Source organism: Fukomys damarensis, unplaced genomic scaffold (genome assembly GCF_012274545.1).
Source record: "Fukomys damarensis isolate Sample0158 unplaced genomic scaffold, DMR_v1.0_HiC HiC_scaffold_16, whole genome shotgun sequence".
Lineage (NCBI taxonomy): Eukaryota > Metazoa > Chordata > Mammalia > Rodentia > Bathyergidae > Fukomys > Fukomys damarensis.
In genome coordinates this window covers 54777780-54797023 of record NW_022900928.1, presented here as the reverse complement: position 1 = coordinate 54797023, position 19244 = coordinate 54777780, and the positions used below count along the sequence as shown (strand labels likewise).

General features: G+C 34.1%; 1 long non-coding RNA gene across 1 annotated transcript; it reads left to right on the top strand.

The window, feature by feature from the left end:
- The first annotated feature begins 1720 nt into the window (after positions 1 to 1720).
- LOC104874826 lies at positions 1721 to 13941 on the top strand. The gene is made up of 5 exons (XR_783884.2): positions 1721 to 2891; positions 6988 to 7176; positions 8357 to 8565; positions 12619 to 12849; positions 13344 to 13941. It is a non-coding gene; the product is annotated as an uncharacterized LOC104874826 (long non-coding RNA).
- The last annotated feature ends 5303 nt before the right edge of the window (positions 13942 to 19244 follow it).

Below are 19244 nucleotides of genomic sequence, written 5' to 3'. Positions count from 1 at the left end.
GTTTGCATTAGACAGATCTTTTCTTAATTTTAATACTGTATTTGTAATTGTTCTTCACTTTAGATAGGGCCATGTAGTATCATGTTTTCTTAATGTTATGAGCTATTGTTTGCTAAATGACTTTGGCTGGCAAGATCTTCTTCCAGATTGTGACCCAGGTTGAAACAGAATTCCTCCTTGAAAACTCAATTCTTGAAACACAAACTCTGTCCCTATCTTCCAAGTGTTCATAAAGCCAGTTTTCTTCTGCAAATGTTTGAAGATATCCAGTGCTACTCATTACTACTTGATCTAAACTTCTCCAGACTTATTTTCATTATTATCTTCACTTTTCCACATACCTCTAGGTTTTTGAAATTTAGTTTTCCTTCAGGCATTGGCCAGTTCATGGTTTATAATTTCCCTAGACAGAATCCTTTAACAGAGTTTATTTAAATCTTAAGGCATGGTAGGAAATTGACCTGTCTTTAGGTTATTGTGATTACTCCACTCTAAAAAGAGGTCTTTCTCTGTCAGTATTTTAATACTCACAGGTTCATGTGAGTGAATCTTTCCTTTTATATCACTAAATAGATTGGTTAATCATCACAGTCTGATGCATTGACATTTAAAGTTCTTTCCCAAAATTTGGAACCAGCTTGAATTAGCCTCTTTTTTCTTATAGAAAAAAAGAAGCCCTTCAATGACATTTCAATCTCCACTCTTACAAAAAATGTCATAAAAAGCATTTAAAATAGAACTTTGTCCCCTTTCCAATCACTGAGAATTATATAAGATGGAGGAGATACAGGATTTTATGCATTTACAATATAAGTTACAAAATGGTTACTCAAAGCTATAACAATATAACCATTATACATATTTATTTGATTTATATGTGTGTTTTCCAGAGAAACTAACTTAAAAAGTAATATTCTTTTCACCATTGATCCACAAATTTTCAAAATGTTGAATGTTTTGTGGTTTTTGAAATGCCAAAAAATATTGAATTTGGAGGCAATGTGACCTCTTACTGGTCTACATAATGAACATTGATTATTTTAAACTGCAATTTATTATTAAATAATTTTTATAAAATATTTTTTCAGGGTAAAATCACTTTGTACTTACTAAATTTTGTGGTTTTAAAGATCTTTACAAAGCTTACTAAGCCTAACCTATCATAGCTAACAAAATAATATTTATGAAAATCTTAAATCTTTGTCAGCTCTCAAAAAATAGAATTTAGACATAAATATTAAGCAGATTATCCTAGTATTTATAATGTTAGGTTCTACTGCACCTGATAAAACATTTTTGCATTTCTTCCAAGTTCACGGATAAATATTTAACCTGATTTTACTCTGGTAATAATAGTGAATCTTCCATGGAAAGTTAATTATCCTTCCTTAATCCTGACCAAAATGTGTGCTATAAAATCACCTTAAATTTTTTAAGAAATCCTTTCCCTGTGGAATTTTCAGATTTAAAAATCCAATTAGCTGTAATGTTTTTCCTTTTAGAGATTATCTATCTTTTTATATTATAAAACATTTATTGGAATTCAAACTATTTTATAGGTCTTTTTTTAAAGAAAGTTTTAACAAATTGGTGAATTTTTTCTCTTACAAATAGTATTCGCCTCATGTCTATTCCACAATATTCTTCAATTTAAATATGGTTCATATTTCTCTTACAAGTACAAACTAACATGTACTCTTATTCCAAAATTTTTCACATAGGAAATTATTAATCATTTAAAAATAAAGCATCCAGTGTATATCTCTTCCTTCGATAAGTGAAATATTGCAGAACCAACCAATATTCTCTTAGTGAAAAGACTACCATGAATGTAAAGTTTTATTCAGTGTTCCTCAAACTTGCTTTAAATATAAAATAATCATTTGAGGCATACATGCTACAAAAAACAAATCCAGGACTTTGCTCTTGGAAACTTTTATTTAGTGACTTTTGTACTCATGTCCTGGGAAGTTATAATTTTAACAAGCATTTCCCACATTTCTTATTATTGGGCAAGTTAGTAGAAGTTGAGAATCCAGCTCTGAAATCAGAGAGGCCTGGGTTTGAATCTCATTTTTAATGTAAAGAATGATGTACACACTGTAAAAATATACGTAAGGTTCTTACCCATTCTGTTCCCCAGTTTTTTTTTTAATCAATGAAACTAGGCTAAAATAGTTATACCTCCCACAAAAAGTTGTGAGATAAATAATGCATTTTACAATGCTTAGCAAATTATAGTTTCCTTAAATGTCTTATATCCTCTGTCTCCATTTCTTTCTTTGATTTCAGCAGAAGCCATGTTCTCCCAACTCTCCAAAATGCTACCACAGTCTTTCACTTCACAATCAAATACACAATTTTAAATTTGAAAATTACCCAAGTCTATCTTTTTAGAGGGAATTAATATGAGAAAGTGAAACTTTGGTTTTTACTTGCCCTAAACATTCATCCTTAAGCCCAAGCTAATTATTTATTAATTTATTCATTCAACAACTATTTCTTTCACCTTCTACTAAGTGTTATCACTATGTTAGGCTTAGGAGTCCAGCATAACGATAGGAAAACTCAGTCTGTTCCCTGTTCTCCTTGAATCACTGAGAATCCTTTTACCTCTGAAATTTTTTTTTTCCCCTGTAACTTCTATTGCTAACACTTTCAGTTAGACCCCATATTTCTATGCTCTGTAAGTGCCATGAGTGTTAGAAAGTTGCTAACGTTGCACATTTGTTCTTATTGGATGAGCAGCCTCATTAGCTCCTTGACTACAGCTCTAAAGCCTAACAAGAACCCCTGTCAGCTGATGCCAGATGAAGAATGAAGCCAAGCTCACTAGCTTATCCATGAGCAAAGGAGCCAGACAACCAGAACTCCACACCAGTGTAACATAGGTAAGAGCTTAGCAGTTTATAAGCAATATTGAATTTGTTGAATAACTTATTTTTATAAATTCCAATGCAGAAGGATACATAAATTTTTGAATAAATAAAATTAATTTTTTTCTCAGTAATCCCCTACCTTACTACATCTACTCAGCTCTATAGACAGGGTAATGTTGGCAAAGTTTAAATATCATGCAGAGTGCTCTAGTCATATTTTTACTTGATAAATTGAATGAGAATACAATTTCCCATATGATTCCCCCACTATATATGCTTACCACAATAATGCACACTTGAGAGGATGTGCAGGGGTCACCTATTGAATTTTAGAAATACAAAATGAGGATGGCCAGTCATAAAAAAATCTGCTTATGTACAGTGATCCCTCTCAGTAACTTAACAGCTCTCCTTGCTCTTGAAAAATGTAATTAATGCAGCATCAAAGGAGAAAAAGAAATCAGAGGTAAATAGTAGAAACCCCATGTTATCAGGAATACTAGGGGAATTTATACAATGCAGAGTTAGAACCTCAGTTAAAAAGAAGAAGGTTAGGGCTGGGGATTTAGCTCAGTGGTTCTGCCGCCTGCCTCACAAGCACCAGGACCTGAGTTCAATCCCCAGTACAAAAGAAAAAAGAAGGCTAGCTGAAGGCTAGAAATCAGTGATTTTGTAAGAAGAGTTATGTCAATAGCTGCTGTAAACTTTTGTTCCTCAGCTCTGGCCTCTTCACCCACATACATTTGATCAGAAATGTTGACAATTTATTTTAAAATAAGGATTAGGAAGTTACCTTAGGGCAAGTAAGAGGAATTAGGACAGCAGGTTCTGTTAAGTAAAAAGAAGAGACTCAAATCTGGTGAATGGGGCCCAGACTTCCTGTTACACATTTCCATTCTTATCATGGTGATCTGTCTTTGAACAAGGGTGTCAGAAGGGAGAACAAGAAAGCCCTGATGCTTAGTAAATGAAAATGGGTTTGATTTTTTGCACTTTCTACTTCAACCATCCTAATTTCTTACACTGCGGCCTGGGTGCAGTCAACATTTTTATAGGATAATAGCATCATAGTTTGAATGGACACTTGCATTTAGATGTGACTTCGAAAAGGCCAGTTGGCCATTCAAGAGAGTTCCTCATAGGACTGCTTATTGCAGTCACCAAGTCTACATTTGTTACCTTCTGCTACATAATAAACTACCTAAGTTTTAATGGCTTAAAACATTCTCATTGATCATGACTCTGTAAGTCAGGGACTTGGACAGGACCTCCTTGTCTCTGTTCCACTTAGTGTTGGCTGGAAAGATTCAGCAAGAACTGGAAGCCTCACACATATGGTGCCTTGGTACTGGGAGTTAGTTGGGGCTCTTTAGCCCTCATACATTGGGCACATATTTAGTGCCATTTGCCTGCAACCATTGCCCTCTAGAATCCCACACCTTTCACACTCTGCCTTCCCTTTATCTATTTGTTATTGCTTATACATAGCACCGCTCATCTGCTAACAAACTATATAATCATACATCTCTTGCTCATGTCTCCCTCTAATACACTTTAAATTTGGTGATGGCAGAGATCTTTGTCTGTTTTGTGTCAACTGCTAAATCTCAAGCCCTTAGTATCTAGTGTATCTTAAATTCCTCATAAATATTTGTGAAATGATTGCATGAAATTTTAAAACCTGGATACTTGGTGGGTACCAATATCAGAACCCATGCCCAAACCTATTTAAACATTCTATAAAGCAGTTTGAGAGCCAACATTAACTGCTCTATGATATCTTTTGGATAACCTAAAAGTGAATCATATCTTATTTATGGTTAAATTGTCAAGACACTGAAATTAGCTTCTGCAGACTTTATTAATTACTACTTTTCCTTCTGCTAATCTTTACATTCCTTCTGCTAATCCCTACATTGTCGTTATGAACTATATTCCTTTTCTATAGAAATATGCTACATAAACTAATTCATGTGAATATATTAGCCCATAATGGCGTGTAGTAGGTACTTCATCAGGAAAATGCCTATAAGAAAAATTTTATTTTCACAACTCTCCTTTAAACTAGCATTTTCTGTTTGGTTGTAGTGTGTCTGTGACTATTTGAGAGATCTAAAATCCAAGTTTACCATGTGAAATTATTTAAATTTTACAAGTCATTCATCTTTTGTCACATTCGTGTTGCTGAGACACATTACTGGACACCTGCAATTTTTTTTTCAGCTTTGATTGAGTTTATTGGTACATTTTAGGGATACAGTACAGTTACCACCTGCAATTTTAAAAAGGAGAAGTTGATTTTGGCTCACAATTATAGTCTTTTGCTAAGAGACAAGGCAGAGACAGCATGGTGGGAGGGTTTTGGCAGAAGAAAGCTGCTCTTGTTACTACCTTCAGAAAGAGGAGGGAAGAGGCCAAGAGAGAGCTGTAACTCTCCAGGTCACAACCCAGTGACCTGCCTCTGAGGGGCCCCACCTCCTAACAAGAAGTCAGCTATTGAGCCAGGGATTTAGCTCAGTGGTCCGGCTGCCTGTCTCACAATCACAAGATCCTTTGTTTGATCCCCAATACCAAAAAAAAAAGTCAGCTATAGTGTGGGAGATCCAGTCACCTTCCAAAAGCCCTGCCCCTGATCACATGAGAGTTTGAGGCTCATTACTGATCTAAACCCTAACATAGTTACTCTTTTATTCTTAGTTCCTTTTAGTAGGAATTTGATACAGGAAGCTAGAGGGGGCTCTATCACTACATTGTTTAGCATTTTAGTGACTTAGTTACTTTCTCTGAAAAATAGGGATAATAATAATGTGCTTCTTAGAGAATCATTGTGTGTATTCAGTGTGTTTACAAATAAAGAACCCTTCAGCTAGTGCCAGGCCAATAATAAAATAATATAAAAGTGAGTTTTTATTATTGATTTTCTAATTTTGACATTTTAAGTTATTTAACATTGATTTAAACATAATTTTATGATTTTTAAATTTAGGATATTTTTAAATATAGAGAATAGTGTGAAACAAACCACACAGAATTTAAATAGTAGATTTGCTTCTTTATTCCTTTCTAAGCTTTATAAAGACAAGTGTTCCTCTAAACAAAATTACAGTGGCTTCCAATTGTCTAATAAAGTACATTCCATCCTGTGAATTCTCAGCAAATGTTTAATGATAATATTTCAGCATTTCTGAAAACAATAGTTAATGTTTTCTCCCATATTTTAGTAAAGTAAATTGCAGTTTTTAAAATTTATTTTAATAGTGGAGGCTGAATATTCAAATATTATTTGCAAGGTTAAATATATTTAAAACCAAGGGCTTATTTAGCCTTTCCTCTGAACATTTCATCCCTGTTGATTAAATGCATTCATTAAAGACAACACGATTTGGAGCTCGCTGTTTCATAGCTTAATGGAATTTTGTTTGATTACTTATTGATTTAATTTTCAGAAATGCAAATATGTGTGGTCTCCTTGCTGAAATATATTTTATTAAATAGAATACAATTTAGGATACACATATCCCTCTTTTTGTCCTGGTTTGTTTAACCACATTAGAAATACAAATCTAAGAAGAAAGATTTTTTTACCAAGAAATACAGTTCTAAGAAGATGCATTTTATACCTGTTAAGGTCTGTCTAGCTATGCACACTCTCAAAGTAAGCCTGGCTACAGAAGTGAGCCCCGACTTGCACAGTAGGTGATCTCTTAGAGACCAGCACATCAAAAAAAAGAGAGATTATTATGTGGAAAAGTATCTAACAGTTTGCAACTTTAGGAGTAATGTCCCCAAAATATACATCTCAGGAGAGAGACTGGGCCCAGTGGAAGATCTAGAAAGAGTAGGGATCCTGGTCACATGCAGCTATAGATTTGAGGACTGTGAAGAGACACTAAAATTCAGAGTCTCAAAGTTTAATGTGTTCGGTTGGGAGGGATAGAGAAAGCAGCAATGGCTGTCCTAATCTTTAAGACTAAGTTCTTTGGTAGCACTCTGAGGGTCGTCAGGTGAGCAGTGGTGGATTAGGGTCAAAAACTTACTGAGCACATAGAAAGTTGATCTAGAAAAGCAGAACTGAAAGAATACCTACAAAAAGAGTCTGTACTTTTAGAAGCCTTCGGTGAACAGAGTCTGCCTGTGACCCAGTAGAAGCCATATGAATGAGAGGTTGACAACGGTGGTAGAAGCGACAAGGCTGATGTTAGTGATCCAGGCAGCCGGGGGTCCAGTGCTGCTTCTGAGAGAGATATTGAAGCAACAAGTCTCAGTTAAAGCTCTGAGATGCAAAGCACAATGACAGGTACTTCATATGCATTTCTTTTCTAGCCCTCACAACCCTAACCATGTCTATATGATCTCCATTTTATGAATTTAAAAATAAGTAAACTGAGGTTAGATGTGCCCAAGGACACACAACTAGTTTAAAAAATGTGCTTAGAATAAAACATAGAACTAATTTCTTGAAATCATATTGTCTCTCTATGAAAGTTTTTTTAAAATTAATTTTATTGGTACATTTAAGGCATACAGTATAATGACATTCATCATTGGAAAATTACACCTTTACATAATTGATCTTAGTTCTTATTTTTCCACATTCTCCTGCCCTCCATTCAACCCCTCCTCTCCCTATCTCAAACACTTTGTTTCCATTTTTTTCATTTTCTCATATTAATTCCATTCCCTTCTTTCTTTTCCCCTATCCCTCCCATTTTATTCCATTCTAAGAAATCATAGTTGGGAATAGTTGAAAGTTTATTTGGTCAATGTCTTCTATTTTATTATTGGAATAAATATACATTTGCCTTTTTTTCAACATTATAAGGTTCATAAGAATTATTATTGAAAAGTGAGTTCTTCCTTCAGTAAGTAGAATGTCTTAAAGTTTGAGAATGATTGAACTACATTCTCGACCAATTCTGCAGGTTGAGTCTGTCAACTAGCTGCAAATTAAAATATGCTTGCTCTATAGAAATAAAAACAGCCAATATAACTTACTGCCACTTGGATTTCTCCTTTGCTTTTCTGTTATTTAGAGAAGCATGATTGATTTTTATTTCTTCATTCTTTCATTACTTCATTCATTACTTTAGTCAAGAAATAATGTCATAGACATCCTTTAAGATTCTGTGATTTGTTCAAATGATTGGAAAATCATTTTGATAGATTTTTAAATGTAGGGATGTATTCTCATCACATTGACATAAGATTTAGAATATATCTGGAAAGGAAAATACTAGTAATTGCTTAAAAGACTACTATTAGAATAACATAATATGGTACTTTGTGTTTAATAAAAGGCATTTCACCTAAATTAAAAGTTACCTCAAACTCTACAATGGAAATACAATGACATAATCTCAAATACACATATTTATGATGGAATGAACAATCATATACATAATGGGCATATAGAAATCATTACTGTAGACATAGACCCTTTCTGAGAAGCAGTAACTGTATCTTGCCTTCTACTACAGTTACAACTATTCATTTATTTTGAATGACACGGCAATACATGAGGCAGATAAGCAAGGATCAGTGTCCACATTTTATAGAGGCAGAGATGAATGTCAGCCACTGGATTACTCAGAGGATCCCCATTGTATCTCCTTGCCCACTTTGTGTAATGGAACAGTTTGTTTACGTGGTTTGCTTATGATTCTTGAAGCTTCAGCTGATTCAGAAGGTAAGAATTCAGTTTCCAAAATATTTTCTTTACTAGCTTGTCTGCTGCCTTAGTGCCTTTTGGTATCTTTCCTTCTCCATGTCAGGTTTTCTCCTCAAGGACCTCTCCTCAGTGTGAGGGTATCAGGCTTACACCTCATATAGTGGTGGCTGCCTTGTAAGTGGGGGAAGGGGAAACTGCCAAACCAGTTAAAGGCTACGTCTAGAACTGGCATAATATGACTGCTGCTGGTTTGGTATTATGGTTGCTGGAATTTTTTAGTTTTTTGTTTATTTTCCTTTTTGATTTGGTAATGACAGTCACCAGACTACTCTAATGCAGACTACTCTAATTCACCTCAAGGAAGAGCCTGGGAGGGGTGGGGTTACTGTTGCAGCCACCATTGCAGAATGTAATCTCAACAAACTCAGATCTGTCTTAATCCGTATTCAGTGATTTTTGACTACAACACATTGCTTGATAGGAACAACTACAACTTAATCAATCATTGCATTTGATTTAGATGTGAATATTGGTTAAAATACATCTATCTAAACAAAGTTCTTATTCTGCTATGATTAGGGAATATCTTGACTATTTCTCCCAACCAAGCTGATTTAAATATATTTAGAAAAATACTTAAAACCTCCTTTTTACACAGTCTATACTATAAATCCTTGTGTTGTGATCCTGACACATATTTTTGTAAGCCCAATTTACTACTGACCAGATTCTCAACAACTCTGCTAGTTCTTCCTTCACCATTTTTCACATAAACCTCTCCTGTAATGTTGAGGGTTTTCCCCCCTCATTGTTTTTGCTTGTCAAGCACTCTCTACTGTCCTATTTACTCTTTCACCAACTTTCAATACTTATCCAAGACTCTACATTCCTGCCAAAGAGATAGGACTTTGCCCGTTCATTAGAATGTATCACAGCCTGGAAACATTTTTGCCTTCTCTCCTAAGCAAACAAACAATACAAATAGACCAAAAACAAACAAACAAACAAAAATCACCAATAAAGGTATGGGCAAGTGATAAATATTTTAGTTAGTAGCAAGAAAACAAAGTGGAAATTGCTTTGCAAGTTCTCAGAAGTTGTACAGGTCATGTTGATACAGAAAAGAACAACAGGAAAAAGGATAAGTGCTTGAGGAGTTTGACAAGGTAGGATCAGCCTTCAAAATGAGGATCTTGACAACAGCAAACAGGACCCAGTGGAACAGGGAGATTATTTGGGGGATCATTCTTTTCTATAAGCAAGGCTGCTGAGAACCCAAACACAGAGGAGACAGGATGAAACAGTCTGAAAAACTACTGAAAAATCCAGGTGTGGAGGCACATGCCTTTAATCCCATCGCTCTGGGAGTGTGAGGCAGGATGATCGTAAATTCGCCTTGCCTCGAAATAAAAATTAAAAAGAGAGCTGGAGATGTAGCTCAAAGTGAAGGACTCAATCCTTAGTACTGCCAAAAACAACAAGAAGAAAAAAAACAACACATTGAAGAAGGGAATAAAAAAATACTTGTTAGAATTGGGAGTGAGTGAGAAATAAAACTAGTCATCTTAGAATATTGAACAAGCCCTTGCTTTTTTTTCTAAATCTGGGAGAAATCCCCTATAGGTTAGTTTATATTGAATCATATGACCTTAGGTATCCTTGATTGACCATAATAGTGCCTCATGATTTTGAAAAATGGCTTGAAATTAGTTACTTTAGTTAGTGATGCTACAAAACCATTTGTTCTCTACATAAACAAAAATCATGCTAAGTGTTCTTTATGGCATAATTTAAAATAATATCCAAAGTCCACATACACAGATGGAAATGAGTATAATAAAAAAGCCAACAGAAAATGCCAAGTGGTGTGTTTCTTAATAATGTTCTCAGAAGATGGGCAAGGTGGCTCACTCCTATAATCCTAGCACTTGGGAGCCTGAGGCTGAGGCTGAGGCAAGAGGATTGCTGTGAATTTGAGGTCTTCCTGGACTACGTAATGAGTTCAAGCCCATTCTGAATTACAGAGCAAGACCCCATCTCAAAAAAAAAAAAAAAAAGTCCTCAGAAATGTGCTGCTGCTGTCACTTTGGCAACTACAAAGCAATGCTTGGATTCCTGCATTTGTGAATAATTTCTTCTATCATTCTTAAAATGCTGAAGTTATCCTGCTAGCTCAGTGTTTTATTTTCAGAGATATGTAGTCTTATTGATTTTCATTTGTTGATATAGTTTTTAGTGAGGACTAGAAAGAATAAATGATTTTGAGTTAAATGACAAGTATAAAAACTGCATCTAAACACTATTTGTTGTAAAGGAATGGTGACTTTTACTCCCAGCAAGTTAAAAAACCTTAAAGAATGATTTCAGAACAAAGCATAAGCAGGTATCATGTAGATAAGCAGGGGCTTATGGAGTTATGAAGCCTGCAGAAATATGGTTTAGAAGTAGATTTCAAAATAAATTTAGGATTTATACATGGGTAAGTCTATGATATAGGTCATGGGAACACAGTATTTAATTCATTCATAGAATAGGTTTTCAATAAATTTTTGTTAAATGAATAAAGGTGACAATCAAAATATACTCACAATAGATAAAGATATAATATTAATAGAATATAAAATTGTATGTGTAATAGAAGTACACTATTGAGAACAGTGAAGATGATAGTTTGATTATTGTGCCATGGAAAGAGATACCACTTAGCTTTTTAAAAACAGAACACTGGAAGTATTTTAAAACAGAACACTGGAAGTATTTTGTAAGGGGTCAAAGTAAAAAGAGGCTTAAAATCCTATTATGAGAATTGATACAAGTAATTAGAGAAATTTAGCTAGCAAATTCTTTGTGATTTGGGGAAGACAGGATTCAAATATTTGATTATTTGAACTAGCTTACCTATAGAGATCCTCCCACTTCTGTGAGTCAGTAGTTTCCATCTAAATCTTTAAAACATCTGTTGTCAATTTTCTACTTAGGTTTTGGAAAATACAGCATGTGAATCACATAACAAGCACATTCGATTTAGCTGACAGGATAACTCTAATACCTAGGTTAGGCTGTAACAATTGTTAATTGTGTAAGGTGTTATAATAACACAGCATTCCTTCTTTCCTAGAGATACATTTTTAAATGTTTACAGAAGAAATGAAAAAAAAAAACAAAATGTTCAAACCAGTGTCCCAAGAAAAAGAATCCATTTGCAATGATCTATATAATGAGTGGGATAATCTCTAAAGAATGAAAATTTGGTATTCTATCTTCCTAACTCCCTTTAACCTCTCTTCATAGTTCTTCATCTTATTCACGCCATGGGCAGTTCATCTCTAATTCATTATCTAAGATCTGAAGCAAGACTAACTATGCACTGTTCATCAAAGTTTGGTTTCATCCTGTCTATTATATGTTCCAAAATCAAGAGCTTTCTTTGGTTTGTAAAGGCCCATTTCAAAGACTTTATTCTTTCAAATGGATAAAGGGTAACACCAAGTACTTTACCAAGTGAGTTTGTAATAACTTGGTAAAACCTGATGCTTCTAACTTCAACGAGCACAACATGCATTTGTTGAGAATTTGATCTCATAAAATCAGAGTTGCTGTGTCCACAAGCGTATGCTGATCATGAGAATCCCCAAATTTTTCCAGAGGAAAAATTCTTATTATCAAATCATCTATATTAGTTTAACCTGATTATGTTTTTTATTGTTGCTAGCTTATTATTTGTAAAATTTTTTCTTTGATGTTTTTATGGTTTTTTGTTTTTTAGTAACTGATATTTTCTTTTATTATTATTTTGTTCCACTTCAATATGGCTAGAATTCTTTTGCTCACTAGAAATTAAAGGCAGCCATAGTGGATGGGCTAGGATTATTAACTCTAAGTCAAGTGGGTCAAATCAAAATTATTTCAGAAACATTGCTCAATTCCTTTTTGTAGAGGTGGAAGTTGCATTAGTTTTCTACAGTTTCTGTTAACAATCCAAAATAATTATGTCACATGATCATTTTATATTTCTAGAGGTCAGAAATTGGAGTCACTGGTTCAAAAATATTTTCGTTTCTTTTTTTCCAGCTCCCAGAATCTGACTATTCCTTGCCCCATGGTCCTCTCATTGCCTTTTCAAAGCCAGCAACAGCTGATCAAGTCTTCTCACACTGTTTTTCCTCTGACAGTCACTTTTTTCTCCTCTCTTTTACTTCTAAGGATGCCTGAACTTAAATTCACCTCACCACAAGATTACTGAACAATTTTCCCATCTCAAGATCCTTGATCAAATATGCAAAATCGATTCTACCATCTATGGTAACATATTCACATATGGGGGACATGAATATCTTTGAGGAAACAATTTGTGTCCTATGAGAGAAGTAGTAGTAAAAAAAGTATTCTGTACCAGAATTACCACTATTGGCTGATGGAGATAAGCTCTCAAAAATCCTGAAATAAAAGTTAGTTTTGAAATACTTTTATAAAAGAGATTGCAAATTATGAAAGTGGTACTATTATTTTTACAGCCCAGGAACAGCTTACATTACATAAGTATGTGCTAGTAAACCCAGAAACTTACCTACCATTAAGCATATAGCTTCTGTAGAATAAATGTAATTTAGCTCCCAAAACAACCTTCTGAATGAACATAAAGACACCAGTAATTTCTAAGTAGATTGTACTTTACAAGAAAAAGGTGACCCATTAGTCCATTGCTACCTTGTTACACATTATCTGTCTTTGTCATTTTCCTCAATGCTGGGGCAAAATACTCAACATCCACAACTTATTTTGGCTCACATTTTTAGTCCATCGTTGGCTGGCTCTAAGGAAGGAAGATGCAATGGAACAAGAGCAGAGAAGAGCTGATCACATCAAGACAGCCAAGAAGCAGAGATAAAAGGAAGAAACCAGGGAGGGCGTTACACCCTTCAGGTCATGCCCCCAATGACCTCTTCCAACCCAATCCCATCTTTTAGCAGTAAACAAACTACATCACACCCATGATTTCATCATCCAAAATCTCTGCATGTGAGTGTGTGAGGCTCTTGGGGGACATCTGGATCCAAACCATAATAATCTTGAATTTGGTATTTCAGTCATCTTGTAGAGTCTGAGAGAGCTAAAAGAAAGGACTTTGTTTGGTGGAGGTTCATGCATTAAACTAATATTTCTTGTGTCCTACCACACCTTGCACATTGCTACTAACTGCATTTTTAATGGTGATAAAGGTGTGTGATACCTTTTTCCCTTGGTTTAGCCTAATGGAAAAAATTATGGGAGGAAAACAAACAGGTACAAAACAAGGTTACTAGGTGTTGTGTGGCAGGAAGGTCTTGACGAGTTACTCTAATGAAAGTATTTTGTCACCAAAAAAAAAAAAAAAAAAAAAAAAAAAAAAAAAAAGGAGGCTGCTGGAAAAAAGGGAGGAAGGAGAGAGAGTCAGAAGGACCAATAAAAAACTATTGTCTGCTTTATTGATTTGGTCTTGTGCCACCACAGTTGCCTGGGACATATGCACCAAGTACTATTGCTTAAAAACACCATTTTCCATTTTGTTATGACAAAATTCTCTATTTTTCAGAAGCTCAGAGAAAATGGTTTAAAATATCATGAAATGACAGTAAAGACATACCTTAAACTCCTTGCCTTAATTTCACTGATTGTATATAGGAGGACTACTTACTAGGACAGAAATGAGAATTTTTATTTCTCATGTAGCCTCTTTTTGTGTGTGGACTCTGTGAGCTTCTTGTTAAATAATGGACAGTGAAATAAACTGCTTTCATCTCTTAAGACTTCTTTCTTTCTTATATCATTTTAATTTCTCCTCTCTTCTTTGAGTATTCATATAGATGACTTTGAAAAACTGACCAGAAAGGAATAGTAAACATATTCGGTTAAGTAACTGATTGTTACTATGGCAACATCGAATGTGTTTGACATTTCCATTATTCTCTGTTGCTATAGTAATGAAACCTTGAATTCTAACACCATTTCCAAAGTCTATTAAAATAAAGCCCTTCTCATCCCCAAGCCAGAGGAAGGGCCAGTACTATTGAAGTGCAAGGCGCATTAGAATGCTTTCCAGCACTGAGACACTGATGACATGAGAAACGTTTTGCTACACTTCAAACTGAAAACATCTAAAAAAAGGAAAAACTTAGAAGGTAGAATAAAAATTTTTGTTGTTAAAATCATCCTTTTGTGTTTAATATATGTAAAACAGCCTTAACATGAAATTAAAGTCACTAAAATTTAACATCAAATCTTAATTCACTAAAAATAGTTTTTGTTTGTTTTAGGAAAAATATGGTACAAAGGGCCACAAAATGAATAAATAAATTACTTGGGATTCTACAATCTTTTTGTACTCAAAATATTATCTGATCTACTCATCCACTTTCAAATTTATGACAGAATAAGAACAGTTTTATGCTATCAGTTTGTCATATGTAACAGTATGCTTTGGCTACAAATGTTTTAATGAATGAATGAGATAGTATTTGAAAGTAAAGTGAGGAACAGAGTAGTAAGAATGTAATGCAGAAAAGCCAGGGATTTGGCTCAGGGGTTCGGCTGCCCACCTCACAAGCGCAAGAGCCCGTGTTCAATCCCCGGTACAAAAAAAAAAAAAAAAGAAAGAAAGAAAAAAAAGGATTGTAATGCAGAAAAACAGGGATATTAGAAAGAAAAGTGTGTTGAAATAGCACTGGAAGTAGTACGAAAGAAAGAACCAAAAATATGGAAAGACAGAGACCCGAATAGAGACAGAGCCAGAAATCCTGAGAGGGCTGTTTTATAAGAACTACATCAGGTACTATAAGGTAATTGACATAATTTTAAATTATTGGGTGTACTACGAGAAGCATAAATTGATAAAGACTTCTGAAGGTTCATTCATCTCTAAAGTAATTTAGAAAAATTGTTGCTTTCTTGGAAAGAATAGATACATAATGGTTAAATGAACCATAGGGGCTGAAATCAGGAATGTCTATGGTAGTTCCCCTATTTCCTTGTTATATGATCTTGAGTAAAGATCATAGAAAACTAAATTTTCTGAACCTGTTTCTTTTTTTATAAAATGATGATTTGCCTTAAATTTATGCCTCGATTTCCTAAACTATAAATCCCTTAAAAGTGGTATTATATGCAATGTATTTAGCAGATTGTCTCATATGTATTTAAATATTCATTAAATGTAGACGTTGCTAATATATTGTCTAGCTAGGGATTATAGGAGTGACAAGAAGTGGGGAAATTCTGTATGTTTTTGTCTTTTGCTTCTAAAGTCATGAAGTAGGCACTATTCAAATAATTTGACTAGAGAAAAAGTGGCATAACATGGCTTTTAGAAGTGAAACACATCATCTGGAAAAAACATAGAGCAAGAGTATGAGGTCTCAGGTTGATCACTAATTTAGTGATCTTAAATAAGCCAAAAAGAACTCTAGACCCACTTCCTCTTTTGTGAAATTAGGGTAAAATGATAATATCCTTAGAATAGAAATAAAAGGATACAATTATAAATAAAACTATGATAATGAAATAATCTTCCAATTTACTTATGATGTAAAAATATTTTGAAAAATGATTAATCACAAGTACAGTCCCTATCCAACTTTTTAAAACTATAGTTTAATTCTGGATTTTTTTTTTTTTTTTGTACTGGGGATCAAACTCAGGACCTCGCATTTGTGAGGCAGGCACAGCACCACTGAGATATGTCCCTGACCCTTAAATCTGGATCTTAATATCTTAGACTTATAGTGTTTTAATTTATTTAACAATAATAAGGCTTGATGGCTTTAATTTCCAGCACTTATTTCTCAACAATTCTAGACTGTCAAGTCCAAGATCAAGGTGCTGGCAGATATAGCTTCTGAGGAGGTTCATAGGCAGCTGGCTTGTGTGTCCTCATGTGGCAGAAGGGACGAGGGAGCACTCTGAATTCTCTTTTATAAGCACACTTAACCCTCTCATGACTGTTACACCTAATCACCTCCCTAAGGCCCCAAGTCCAAATACCATTAACTTGGGAGTCAGAGTCACAACATATGAACTTGGAATGTATGGAGAGACACAAATTTTTAGTCTTTAATAACAAATATAATGTGTTCTGGATCTTATTAAATGCTTTCCCCCAAGTTTCACTATGCTCTTTTTGCCTTTCCTCTCCAGAGAAACATTTCTACACTCTAGTCGAACAACCCCAAAGCCTTGCCAGGAATCGTAGTTCTTGCGTTAAAACAATGTAAATGAATTGAGTAACCATATGTAAGATTTCTAGGTAAACTCAGGATTCTGTTTTATCTGTATTGTTGTTATTGATCACAGCCCTTTTTACTTCACAGAGACAAATAATTAGGATAAGACAAAAATCAAGAATTTTGTCTATTGACGATACATACGATGGTGTTTAGCAGATATTCCATGGAAATGGTTAAAGAAATGGAGTAAAAGCAAGGGGCAAGAAGGGATAAGATAACTTTCATTTGGCTGATAAACAATGATAGATTCATTCACTGACTATTCAAGCAATTACATGATCATTATCCATTATACAACTTAAAAATCTAAATTTAGTGATAAACAATAAATGCAAGATCTGGGCTACATGCTGGGGACCTTTCAAATCTTTTAGTCACCTTCAAAGCAATCTCATTTTTAAGAGGATTGATTTTTTTTAGTACTGGCACAGTGTGATGTTCATGTGCACAGATGATCTGGGCTTAAACTCCAGCTTGGCTATTTACTAATTATGAAGCCTTGAAAAGATATTTAACATCTCTACCTCAGTTCCCTCATCCACAAATGTACGTACTAGTAGATTTCCCACACAGGTCTATTATTAAGAGTCAAATAGATTAATATGTATGAAGGCTTTAGATTAGTATTTTACAGAGAATAGTATTCAATAATTACTTGTTAAATGAGTTGAAGAGAATTGGTCAGTGAATAAAAGCCCCCAACTCCATAACTCTCTTAAGTTCCTATAAAAATGAAAAATGCACAAATATAAATACAATAAGGAAGTCACAAAAATTTGCTAAGAAAACATCATGATTAATTTTTACCATTAAACTGAAATTTATGCATCTGCTTTTCTGTTGATACATCATACAAAGCCAGCCAGTTCAGTTTTCACTAGTCAGAGTGTATTCAGGATGGTGTGATTTGAACTATAGGCTATGTTGCATAAGGAAAAAAATTCTGTATGAGTTCAAAGAAACAGGTGGTCAATCAAGGAATTACAGAAATTGTTGTTCAACCAGAGGCCTTGCTGATTGCTAAACAGAAGAGATATACTATCATCAGAGGTATATATATGCCAGAGGTGATTTTTGAACGTGAGCTCTAATTGAAAGGTCATAGAGCACACATTTCAAATTGCATGCATAGATTTGTAAATAATGCTTCTTTTATGGGTAATTTCATGTTTAGATGAGCTGGAATAAGGAACACGATTTAAAAAAAAAGAATTGTTAATGATTTTCCTAATCACTACTCAGTTTGTTTCATAGGCTGTTCTAGTAGAAATCAAAGTTCAGTCAATCTCTCATTATAAACAAAATTGGCAATCTTACCACATATTATGCTGATTCGATTTTTGGGACCCATTCAACTTCTCCAGATTTGTATGATACTTGGTATAAAAATACATAGATCAATAGAGTAGAACAGAAATCACAGAAATAAATTCATTCATTGAATAAATTCAGTCTTTGATAAGGCACCAAGACTATACAATGGGAAAAGGATGGACTTCAATAAGTTGTGTTCAGCTAGATAAGTTAAAGGATGAAATTGAATTCTCAACACCTATCATGTACCCAAATTAACTTAAAATGCATCAAAGACTTAAATGTTAGACCTGGAACTTCAAAAATCTTTGATGAAAGCATAGGTTAAAAACCTTCTTGACACTTCTTTTGGCAAAGATTATTTTGTGGTAAGAAACTTAAGTCATGGACAGCAAAAACAAAAACAAATGGAACTGCACCAGACCAAAAAAAAAAAAAAGCTTCCACACAGCAAACAAAGAAAACAAGGAATAGAAAAGGCATCCTACAGAAGAGAAGAAAAATATTTGCAAGCTATGATTTGGATTAATATTCAAAAATATAAGGAACTCATTCCACTGCCAAAAAAAAATATTTAAAAGTAATAAATATTTCTGATTACATATACGAGTGGCCCATAGGTATATGCAAATATGCCCATATAGTTAATTATTAGGCAAATATAAGTCAAAACCACAATAAGATAATCATTTCATATCTTTTAGAATAGCTATTATCTAAAAATAAAGTAAAAGGATAAGTATTGGTAAGAATGCAGAGAAAAGGAAACCCTTGTATATTTTTATTAAGAATATGAGTTGGCATAGCCATTATGGGAAATAAAACTTTTAAATGGAACTATCATACAATTGAGTAATCCTACTTCTTGGCATATATCTAAAGCAAATAAAATCAATTTCTCAAGGAGATTTCTGCATCTCCATGTTCATTGCAGAATTATACACAATAGCTAAGACAGGAAGGAAAACCTTCTGTGTTCATCTGTGGGTAAATGCATACAAACCTTTCGCATATATATTATGTATAATGGAATATTATCTGGTTGTAAAGATGAAAGAATTGTCAGGAGTGGTGGTGCATGCACTGGGAGACTGGGGGAGGAAGATCTTAAGATTGGCCAGCTTA